This window comes from Lagenorhynchus albirostris, chromosome 7 (assembly GCF_949774975.1).
Source record: "Lagenorhynchus albirostris chromosome 7, mLagAlb1.1, whole genome shotgun sequence".
Taxonomy (NCBI): domain Eukaryota; kingdom Metazoa; phylum Chordata; class Mammalia; order Artiodactyla; family Delphinidae; genus Lagenorhynchus; species Lagenorhynchus albirostris.
The window spans coordinates 21,467,656-21,480,499 of NC_083101.1; the positions used below are offsets into that span (position 1 = coordinate 21,467,656).

At 41.1% G+C, this 12,844-nt stretch overlaps 1 protein-coding gene across 2 annotated transcripts in view; it reads right to left on the reverse strand.

Moving 5' to 3' along the window:
- Positions 1 to 12,844, reverse strand: part of HSDL2 (hydroxysteroid dehydrogenase like 2) — a 94,586-nt gene that overhangs the window by 38,661 nt on the left and 43,081 nt on the right. The window lies entirely within an intron of this gene.

Genomic DNA, 12,844 nt, shown 5'->3' on the forward strand with positions numbered 1-12,844 from the left:
ACTAAAATTCCTTTACTAGGAATAATTTTTTTTACTTTACCAATAGCGCAAGAGCTCTGGCCTCACTCTTAACGTGGTTGCTTATTAATAAAAAATAGCAGGGACTTCTCTGGTGGCACAGTGGTTAAGAATCCACCTGCCATTCTGAGGGTTGTCTTTTGGTCTTGTTTATGGTTTCCTTTGCTGTGCAAAAGCTCTGAAGTTTCATTAGCTCCCATTTGTTTATTTTTGTTTTTATTTCCATTTCTCTAGGAGGTGGGTCAAAAAGGATCTTGCTGTGATTTATGTCAGAGTGTTCTGCCTATGTTTTCCTCTAAGAGTTTGATAGTGTCGGGCCTTACATTTAGATCTTGAATCCATTTTGAGCTTATTTTTGTGTATGGTGTTAGGGAGTTTTCTAATTTCATACTTTTACATGTACCTGTCCAGTTTTCCCAGCACCACTTATTGAAGAGGCTGTCTTTTCTCCTCTGTATATTCTTGCCTCCTTTATCAAAGATAAGGTGACCATATGTGCATGGGTTTATCTCTGGGCTTTCTATCCTGTTCCATCAATCTATATTTCTGTTTTTGTGCCAGTACCATGCTGTCTTGATTACTGTAGCTTTGTAGTATAGTCTGAAGTCAGGGAGCCTGATTCTTCCAGCTCCATTTTTCGTTCACAAGATTGCTTTGGCTATTCGGGGTCTTTTGTGTTTCCATACAAATTGTGAAATTTTTGTTCTAGTTCTGTGAAAAATGCCAGTGGTAGATTGATAAAAATTGCACTGAATCTGTAGATTGCTTTGTGTAGTATAGTCATTTTCACAATGTTGATTCTTCCAATCCAAGAACACGGTATATCTCTCCATCTATTTGTGTCATCTTTAATTTCTTTCATCAGTGTCTTATAATTTTCTGCATATAGGTCTTTTGTCTCCTTAGGTAGGTTTATTCCTAGATATTTTATTCTTTTTGTTGCAATGGTAAATGGGAGTGTTTTCTTAATTTCACTTTCAGGTTTTTCATCATTAGTGTATAGGAATGCCAGAGATTTCTATGCATTAATTTTGTATCCTGCTACTTTACCAAATTCACTGATTAGCTCTAGTAGTTTTCTGGTAGCATCTTTAGGATTCTCTTTGTAGAGTATCATGTCATCTGCAAACAGTGACAGTTTCACTTCTTCTTTTCCAATTTGGATTCCTTTTATTTCTTTTTCTTCTCTGATTGCTGTGGCTAAAACTTCCAAAACTATTTGAATAAGAGTGGTGAGAATGGGCAACCTTGTCTTGTTCCTGATCTTAGTGGAAATGGTTTCAGTTTCTCACCATTGAGGACAATGTTGGATGTGGGTTTGTCATATATGGCCTTTATTATGTTGAGGAAAGTGCCCTCTATGCCTACTTTCTGAAGCAACTCACAAAAGGATTAATCTCCAAGATTTACACGCAGCTCATGCAGCTCAATAACAAAAAAACAAACAATGCAATCCAAAAATGGGCAGAAGACCTAAATAGACATTTCTCCAAAGAAGATATACAGATTGCCAACAAACACATGAAAGAATGCTCAACATCATTAATCATTAGAGAAATGCAAATCAAAATTGCAGTGACACATCATCTCACACCGGTCAGAACGGCCATCATCAAAAAATCTAGAAACAATGAATGCTGGAGAGGGTGTGGAGAAAAGGGAACCCTCTTGCACTGTTGGTGGGAATGTAAATTGACAAAGCCACTATGAAGAACAGTACGGAGGTTCCTTAAAAAACTAAAAATAGAACTACCATATGACCCAGCAATCCCACTACTGGGCATATACCAAGAAAACCATAATTCAAAAAGAGTCATGTACCAAAATGTTCATTGCAGCTCTATTTACAATAGCCAGGACATGGAAGCAACCTTAGTGTCCATCATCAGATGAATGGATAAAGAAGATGTGGCACATATATACAATGGAATATTACTCAGCCATAAAAAGAAACGAAATTGAGATATTTGTAGTGAGGTGGATGGACCTAGAGTCTGTCATACAGAGTGAAGTAAGTCAGAAAGAGAAAAACAAATACCATATGCTAACACATATATGTAGAATCTAAAAACACAAAAAAAAATGGTCATGAAGAACCTAGGGGCAAGATGGGAATAAAGACGCAGAACTACTAGAGAATGGACTTGAGGATATGGGGAGGGGGAAGGGTAAGCTGTAACAAAGTGAGAGAGTGGCATGGACATATATACACTACCAAATGTAAAATAGATAGCTAGTGGGAAGCAGCCGCATAGCACAGGGAGATCAGCTAGGTGGTTTGTGACCACCTAGAGGGGTGGGATAGGGAGGGTGGGAGGGAGGGAGACACAAGAGGGAAGACATATGGGAACATATGTATAACTGATTCACTTCGTTATAAAGCAGAAACTAACACACCATTTTAAAGCAATTATACTCCAATAAAGATGTTTAAAAAAAAAAAAAGAATCCGCCTGCCAATGCAGGGGACATGGGTTTGAGACCTGGTCTGGGAAGATCCCACATGTTGCTGAGCAAGTACACCCGTGAGCCACAACTACTGAGCGTGCACTCTAGAGCCCACAAGCCACAACTACTGAGCCTGCACGCCACAACTACTGTAGCCCGTGCACCTGGAGCTTGTGCTCTGCAACAAGCCACCTCAGTGAGAAGCCCACGCACCGCGACAAAGAGTAGCCCCTGCTCGCCACAAGTAGAGAAAGCCCGCACGCAGCAATGAAGACCCAACCCAGCCAAAAAAAACACAAAAAACATAGCTAACATTTATTATGTGTGTCCTGTGCTGGGCATGCTGCTACATACTTTACATACATTATCTGAATGAATTCCATGAGGTACGTACTGTTATCCTCATTTTACAGACGACAGTACTCAGGCACAGAGGGGTTAAGTAACTTGTCCAAGGTTACAGGAGCTAGAATTCAAACACGTGGCTGCTTGACTCCAGAGCCAGGCTCTTAGCCACCATGTGACTAATGGGCATACTTTGTTAACCAACAGTTTTGAGTTCAGTTATCATCTTACTCGCATAAACTGCAGAATTTTTCTGTAAATATTTCAGTATGGTCTACAATGAGACTATATGTATACATACACACTCCAGTCTCACTGTAGACTACATGAATGGCATGCAAATTCTTAAAAATTATTAATTAAGAATATGCCATGTAAGTATATACATGTCATGTATGTGTGTGTGCATCCATACACACACACAATGTAAGAACAAGGAACGGTATTCCCAGACAACCTACTGTTACTTTAATGACCTTTCTACGGAAGATACAAAGAAGGCACAAATAAACCCCCCAAATCAGGAAATGAGCCAAACAGTTATTCTCAACAAAGTTTCTACGATGTGAACAGGCCAACCCAACAGGTTATAAGACTTACAATAAAAACAGATTAACAACATGATCAATCAAGTCAAATTCCCTGATGATTTCTGGCAAAAAAATATATATATATTCAAGATTTGTAATACACCCCGGATCACAAGAATCTTAAAAGTAGCCCTAAAACTTAAGTCTTATTAAGGAATAATTGGAAAAGTATCTGTTACCTTTTGAGTGATTCTCCTGATTACAGCTTTTTTTTTTTAAAGATGTTTTTGATGAGGACCATTTTTTTAAAGTCTTTATTGAATTTGTTACAATATTGCTTCTGTTTTATGTTTTGTTTTTTTGGCCATGAGGCATGTGGGATCTTAGCTCCCCCACCAGGGATTGAACCTGCACCCCCTGCATTGGAAGGCAAAGTCTTAACCACTGGACTACCACGGAATTACAGCTTGTTTTATTGGAAATTTGGAAAAGTATGTGAATAAATTTCTTTATGTTTTCTAAGCACAAGAAATAATTTTCGCTTTTCTTTTTTAAGTATTTTATTGTGGAGATAAATATGTATTTTAACCATTTTTTACCACATGTATATACATTTTAACCGTTCTTTTTGATGACTTGGGTGCATTTTATTGGTTTTCTTTCAGGTTAACCTTTTTGTTAAAACATTTGGCTTAACTAGCCAAGAGTTTTGTTTTTAATTGATTTTTTTTTTTTAATTTTTGCTTGTGTTGGATCTTCGTTGTGGCACGCGGGATCTTCCGTTGCGGTGTGCGGGTTTCTCTCCACTTGCTGTGTGCAGGGTTCTCTCTACTTGTGGTGTGCAGGCTTCTGTCTAGTTGTGGCATGCGGGTTTTCTCTCTCTCATTGTGGCACGCAGGCTCCAGAGCGCATGGGCTCTGTAGGTGAGGCGTGCAGGCTCAGTAGTTGTGGCGCATGGGCTTAGCTGCCCCGTGGCATGTGGGATCTTAGTTTCCTGAGCAGGGACCGAATACGCGTCCCCTGCACTGGAAGGCAGATGCTTTACCACTAGACCACCAGGGAAGTCCCAGATTAATGATTTTTAAGTGTACAGTTCTTTGGTATTAAGTACATTCACAATGTTGTGCCACTATTACCGCCATTCATTCCCAGACTTTTCAAAATATCTTTTAAAAAATTTACTGGGTTGGCCAAAAGGTTCGTTCGGGTTTTTCCATAACATCTTAAATAAATTTGTTTATTATATTATAGATGTTTCGGGACTTCCTGGTGTTCCACTGTAATGAAAAAGATCCTGTATGCCTCAACGAAGATCCCACATGCCACATCTAAGACCAGACACAGCCAAAAAATAAAAATAAATAAATTTTTAAAAATTATAGACGTTCCATGTGTTTAACATTTTATTTGGACTTCTGTATACACTATAGTATGCTCACCATTAAGTTTACTTTCCATTCATCACCATATAGTTGATCCTCTTTACTTACTTCACCCTCCTCCTCCCTTTCCCCTCCGGTACCCACTACTCTGTTCTCTGTACCCACACACAAACGTACACTCTTTTTTTTTTAAATAAATTTATTTTATTTATTTATTTATTTTTGTCTGTGTTGGGTCTTTGTTGCTGCATGCAGGCTTTCTCTAGTTGCGGCAAGCTGGGGCTACTCTTCATTGTGGTGTGCGGGCTTCTCATTGCGGTGGCTTCTCTTGCTGTGGAGTACAGGCTCTAGGCGCACAGGCTTCAGTACCTGTAGCATGCGGGCTCAGTAGTTGTGGCTCGCAGTCTCTAGAGAGTGCAGGCTCAGTAGTTGTGGCGCACAGGTTTAGTTGCTCCGCGGCACATGGGATCTTCCTGGACCAGGGCTCGAACCTGTGTCCCCTGCATTGGCAGGCAGATTCCTAACCACTGCGCCAGCAGGGAAGCCCCCACACGTACATTCTTGTATGTACACACTGAACCGAAGATACCACTGATTATAAAGTGTACCACTGACAGAGACTTGCCTGGTGGCACACTGGTTAAGAATCCGCCTGCCAATGCAGGGGACATGGTTTCAACCCCTGGTCCGGGAAGATCCCACATGCCGCGGAGCAACTAAGCCCATGCACCCATAACTACTGAGCCTGCGCTCTAGAGCCCATGAGCCACAACTACTGAGGCCATGTGCTGCAACTACTGAAACCCATGCACGTAGAGCCCGTGCTCCGCAACGAGAGAAGCCACTGCGATGAGAAGCCTGTGCACCACAATGAAGAGTAGCCCCCGCTCGCCACAACTAGAGAAAGCCTGCGCGCAGCAACAAAGATCCAACGCAGCCTAAATAAATTAATTAATTAAAAAAGAAAACAGTGTACCAATGAGGAAAAAAACCCTGCCAATTAAACTACAATATATCATCAACTGTAAGAGCAACCTGATATCAAAGATGTAAAAATGTGAAAACATGGGCATCTCAGGATCAGTGAAATACGGTATAAACTGCTTAACCTTGTTGGTAAGTAGGTCCCTTGAAAAACGGAAACCAGTTTTGGTTTCTAGTACCAAGAGAGGCCAGCTGCCACCCTGTCACCTTGACCTCCCTGGTTAGCTGAGTTCCCACGTCTACATGTAATGTGGTCCAGGTGACAGAGGACTGCAGCTATTCTGTGATGCTTTTGTTATCTTCCTCTCCACTGCCATTGCCAAGTTCAGGAGCCACCAGTTCCAGACTCCCCACCCCAGCTCACATGAAACCTATCCAAAAGTGGACCTTTGGGACTTCCCTGGTGGTCCAGTGGCTAAGACTCCGCACTCCCAGTGCAGGGGGCCTGGGTTCAATCCCTGGTCAGGGAACTAGATCCCACATGCTGCAACTAAAGGTCCCACATGCTGCAACTAAAGGTCCCGCATGCCGCAACTAAAAAAATATCCCACATGTTGCAATGAGGATCCCGCACGTGGTAATGAAGATCCCGTGTGCAGCTACTAAGACCCAACACAGCCAAATAAATAAATATTAAAAAAAAAGTGGACTTTCCTCTTCTACCACACTTGTTCTGACCAATCCAGACGCAAGACGCAGCAGGCATTTTCAATAGCAGCCCTCATCCCTCCTCCCCTCCCCACCCTCCACGTCAGCAGAAACTATGAAATGGGTTTTGTAAAATGAGAAAATTATCATTTTGAAGGTGACATAGTCGGGTGCCTGAGATCCTCATGTTGTGGAACTACTAAAGGCATGCTTTCTAGTCTGTTTTCTGGATGTGTTGAATTCACTGGCTTGAAAGTTCTAGACCCAGAAGGGGTAACGTAGCCAGTGTAGAGAAGGAACACCGAGCCAGGGAGGACGAAAAGTGTGGACCAGGACACTGTTTTGATTGTAGATAATATATGTCACACCGTACTCATTTCATTAAGTGCAATAAATCTCCTCTTCCTGGAAGGGCAGTAATGTTGGGAGATTGCTTCTGGTTCCAGCAAGCATAAAGAAAGAACCACTCTACTCAGTCCAGAAAGAAGACATGTGTTTTTTAAATAGAGGCCTCCCAGACAGCCAGGAGCATGAACACCCTCTCAAATCCATTCTCATTGCCTCCATCATGAATAATGCAATATTCTAGCTAGGTTTCCTGCCTCCTCTTTCCACAAACTTACAAGTCATCCTATATTCAGATGCCAAATTAAACTTCCTAAACCTCATCAACAAACCACCGCTCCTCTTTTCCTTCTTCTTCTTACTGTTCTCCTGCTTCTAAAATTCTAAAGTGGCTCTCCGCTGAATAAATTCAAGCTCCTAAACTCGGCAATCAAGCCCCTTGGGCTTAGTTTGTCCATCTTCCCCACAACCTCATACCCCCCCCCCAACATTCAGGCCAATATGAACCCATTTGCAGATGCTCAAGTTCAGAGGGAAATAAATAGCCCACACCCCATCATGGGTACAGTATATTAAACCCCTTGTAGTTCCACCAAACACATGGTATTGTCCCATACTGCAGCCTTTTTTGTCGCTCCGCCAGGAATGCCTTGCCCAGTCTCCTTCTTGCTAACTCCAGTATTCTCTTGTGGTCTCATTTCAATTGTTCCATTAGAAAACAACCTTTCCTAACCTTTAATCTGAAATACATGGCCCTCTTGTTACGTTTTAAAAGTATCCCGTACATAATTCATTATGCCGTGTATCATATGGAACATGACCGTCAACTGAGTTCACTATGCTATACAAATCTAGGACCCAAATGATACCAATGGTTCCAAGATGTCTAGTCAATCTAAAATGAACATCTCTAAGCTAAAGCAAAGTCTCAGCAGTGAGCTGATTTCTTCTTCCAATCCTGATACTGTCCTCCACGTTCCCTGTCATACAATGTTCTCCCCCTTCCTTGTATAAGCTTTGTTCAGAATGCCTATCTTGGACCTAGGTAGAAGGAAATCATACTGCACTTTCATTCATTCATAAAATACTTATTTAATGTCTACAATGACTATAATAAAATGAACAAAACAGATACTGTCTCTACCTTCAAGAAGCTTTTCTAGCAAGAAAGACATTAAACAGGGACTTCCCTGGTGGTCCAGTGCTGAAGAATCTGCCTTCCAATGCAGGGGACACGGGTTCGATCCCTGGTCAGGGAAATAAGATCCCACATGCTGCGGGGCAACTAGGCCCACACACCACAACTACTGAGCTCATGCGCCTCAACAAAAGAGCCTGCATGCCACAAACTACAGGGCCCACACGCTACAGAGCCCGCACCACAACCAGAGAGAGAAAACCCACACGCCACAGCTAGAGAGAAGCCCGCACGCCGCAGCTAGAGAGAAGCCCACACGCCGCAACTAGAGAGAAGCCCACGCACCGCAACGAAAGATCCCTCATGCCTCAACGAAGATCCCGCATGCCTCAACGAAGATCCAGTATGCCGCAGTGAAGATCCTGCATGCCACAATGAAGACCCGACACAGCCCCCCAAAAGAAGACATTAAACAATTATAGTCATAAAATCAGCAATTTAATTTCAAATGTTGTAAGTGCTATGAAGGAGATGTCCAGATTACTAAATCTAGTGGTCAGTCCCCATCTTGTAAGAGCTATGAGCGGCATTTGACACAACCGATCACTTCTCTTCTTCCTTGAAACACTTTCTCCAATTGGCTTTCAGGACATCATACTCTTTGATTTTCTTCCTATCTCACTCTCCTATGTGGATTTTTTCCTCTTCTTCCCAACCTCTTAACATTGCAATTGCCAATGATACTTTCTCTTCTTCTATTCACTCTCTAGCTGACATCATCTAGCCTTGTGACTCTATATGCCATCTATATGCTGAAAATCCACAAATTCCATCTCCAGCCTGGACCTCCCTCATGACCCCCAGACTTCCAAACCCAAGTGCTTACTGACCATCTCCACTTGGATGCTCAATCACCATGCCCCAAACTGAATTTGTTCCCCAACCTCCCTTGTCTGTAGCATTCCCTCATCTCAGTTGATGGCAACTCCATTATTCCAGTTACTAAAGCCAAAGTAATTTTGGAGTCATCCTTGGCTCTTCTTTTTGTCTTATATCCTATATCTAATCCATCAGCACATCTTGTTGGTACTAACTGCAAAAAATATCAGAATCTGACCACTCTGCCTCTGCTATCACCCTGGTCACAGCTACTAATATCTGTGCCTAGGTTACTCCAATAGCCTCCAAACTGGTCTCCCTATTTCTCCTTTTGCCCTATGAGAATCTATTCTCAGCAGAGCAGCCAGAGAGATTCTTTTACAAATTTAAAAGAATCAGGCCCCTCCTTTGCTCAAAACCTTGCAAAAGCTCTTCATTTCACTCATAGAGTAAAAACCCAAGTCTTGGCAAGAACCTTACAACATCTGACCATTTCCTCATAAGCATCATCTCCTCACTTCCTACCACTCTCCCCTCACTCCAGCCACACTGGCCTTCTGCCTGCTCTTTCATCATTGCCAAGCAGGCTCACCTCAGAGGACCTTTCAAGGGCCTATGTCTTCTGTCTTCAATGCTTTTCCCTCAAATACCCCATTGACTAACACACCCCCAAGGTGAACTCCATCACCTCCTTACTTGAAGACTTCTACACTCAAACGTCACCTCAAAAAGGCTAAACCTTTCTACCCTATTTAAAATTGCAACTTATCCTCCCTAACACCGGAGCCTTCTAATCTCCCTTACCTTCTTCTACTTTTTCCATAGCATTATCACCTTCTAGCATATTACATAGTTTGTTATTCATTATGTTAAATGTCTGTTGTGTCTCTCCCAATTATACTATAAGTTCCATAATGGCACATATTCTTGTCCAGTTTGTTCTCTGATGTACCTTAAGCAACTAGAACAGAGCTCAGCACATAATAGGTGTCCAGCAAATATTTGCCGATGAATAAAATCTCAAATTTTTAGCGTTAGACTAGGCTTCTTCTCACTTTGTTACCCCAGAATCCCAAAGACCTAAAGATTAGAGGAGTGGAGGCAAGGAAAGAAGGACAAAGTGTAAATGATGGCAACAAACTCTTTCATCTCTCGCATTGAGAGGTAAACTCTCTGAAGGTAAGGACTGCATCACATTCATCTTCGTACCCCCAGGTACCTTGTGCATAGTAGATACTTAATAAATTATCTGTTGAGTACATAATGAATAAATAGCACAGAGAACTGTGCCTGGCATATAAAAATGTTTGGAAGATGAATGAATATAAAGCGTCAAGTAACATAATAGAGGTACCAAGAGGGAAACACTATGCTCAGACTTTATCTCAGAGACCTCCCTTTCTAACTGCCTGACTCTCACTATCTATCAACTCTGGTAACAGCAATGATTAAGGCAGGGGGGGGGAGGTTGAGAAAGGATGAGAGAAGGAAAAGAAGTTGAAAAAAAAGAGGCACAATAAAGTGTGAGCTTTTAAACTTTTTTACTGTGATTCACAAGTAACACTTTTTATCAGCATGACTAAAAACACATAATACCTACACATATACACTCACAAACATATACCTATTTCACTTATATATGACATTTATATAGGAAAGAAGTTTATGAAACAACATTGACTCTTACTATATGCAATGCTCTCTAATATTTTCTATTTTATTCAATTAGAAATAAAATGAAACAACAACAGAATTCTGGCTGCTACCTAGTAGATTTCACAATCCACTAAATTGATTTCATGCCTCACTAAATTGATTTCATGACTCACCAATGAGTCTTGACATGTAGTCTGGAAAGTATTGTAGAAGCAGTTTTTTCACTCTCATCTTTGCCTCACTGCAATGAATATCACTCTCCAGAAAATCTTAAAAGAATTGTGTCTGGTACAGTAACATAAGGGAAACGAAGAAGCAATAAATCATGGTTCTGATCCCACAGTAGGTCAGGGCATAAAGAATCTTAGTCAAACTTCAGATGGAATTTTAAAAAATTGATTCCTCCTTAAAAAATTAAAAATAGAACTACCATATGATCCAGTAATTTCACTTCTGGGTATTTACCCAAAGAAAACAAAAACACTAATTCAAAAATATATATGCACACCAATGTTCACTGCAGCATTATTGACAATAACCCAGATATAAGCAACCTAAATGTCCATTGATGGATAAATGGATAAAGAAGATGTGGTGATACACACACACACACACACACACAATGGAACATTACTCAGCCATTAAATAAATTAAATCTTGCCATTTGTGACATGGATGGATCTAGAGAGTATTATGCTAAGTGAAATGTCAGACAAAGACAAATATCATATGATCTCACTTATATGTGGAATCTGAAAAGCAAAATAAACAAACAAAACAAAATGAAAACAGACTGATAGATACAGAGAACAAACAGGTGGTTGCCAGAGGAGAGTGGGGTGAAGGGTGGGGAAAAATACGTGAAAGGGATTAAGAGGTACAACCTCCAGTTATAAAATAAATAAGCCACAGGAATGTAATATGCAGCATAAGGAATATGGTCACTAATACTGTAATAACTTTGTATGGAGACAGATGGTTACTAGACTTATCGTGGTGAGCATTTCACAATGTATGCAAATGTCAAATCACTATGCAGTATACCTGCAACTAACATAATATTGTACATCAACTATATTTCATTTAAAATTCTTTTTTAATTCCTGGAGTTCTTATGAGAAAAGAAAGATAGTGGCTAGAGAGCTGGCTGCAATGGCTAAATTTTCCTAAGAGTTGCATTAGCAACATATGCCAGGGCTCCATAAATTCTCACCCACAGCCCCTTGTTCTCCCAGCTTCAATACCATAGACCATTAGGTCTTTCACTACTGCCTGGAGCTGAGGAAATCTCCTCACCTAGTATACAGCAGATGGGAAGAAAAAGAAATCCATCATTTGTTTCTAAGCTACAACTCTGGGTACAGTTCACACTGCTATATGTGGCAGTTCCGTTCAAGAGTACCTCTGGGCTATCATAACTTGCAAAAATACTGAATTAAGTGTTCTTCTAACAGACAGCAGTGTTTGTTGATTCTTCCTGTGTCTGGATATTGGATCGCCTTAGCTGCACTGCACTTTTTGTCTTTTCACTGCTCTATTCACCCTTAGATAATTTAAACAACGGCAACCTTGGCAGCAGGGGCAAGTGGAGCGGTCTCTGCCCCACGGGTGGGTAATACAGCAGATGTACCAGTTACTGAATCCATTTGGAGGCCTAAAGGAGAATTCTCCCTGGTCTCCTCACTGTTCAGCCTTAAGGGTAGGAAATACTTCTCTCACCTGTTGAATCACCCAGGTGAGGGCCTCAGATCCTCCATGGGCTGAGCTCTCTCCAGGAACTTCTGAGTATTAATTCTCCCTCCAATGCTCTCTACTGGCCCCATTCTGTCCTCTGGCCCAGAGGGGAATAACCTCCTTCAAGCTTCTCAGTTACTCCTCTTACAGAATCAATGTCTCGCTCATTCCTTCCATGTCCTGCCTGCCTGCCACCCCAACAACCTGCTCCACTCCAGGGAGTTGCCTGGTCATTGGAAAGGGTGGACAGCAAGGCCATAAGTTTCAACAGTCACCTTCTCAGAAACCCCCTGTACCCTCAAATAAGTGAAAAGATTCCAGTCTGCAATCTGTATGTTTCAAGGAATATAATGAAGAATATGAAGATACTTTCAAAGGGAATCCAAAATTATCATTCATTCAAAAAACACCTAAGTGACCACTGAATGGAGGGCACTGTCCTAGGAGGAGACACACCAGTTTGACCCCTAAGGAGTTTCCTTGGAAAGGGGTCACACTAATTTACATGTTGGAGTACTGATGTTAGTGCAACAAAGGTTCTGTTAAATACATAAAATGAAAAAGTGATTCCCACTACATTTTCCCTTTATCATACTTTTGTGGGGTAGCATTGTCATTTAGATTTAAGAGGAAAGTAGTTAAGGTTTTTCACAGGCATTATCTATTAAATATATGAAAAAACATATAATAGATATAGTTTGCCTTTTCTTTTACTTCCTTTAAGCTGTTTTGATATA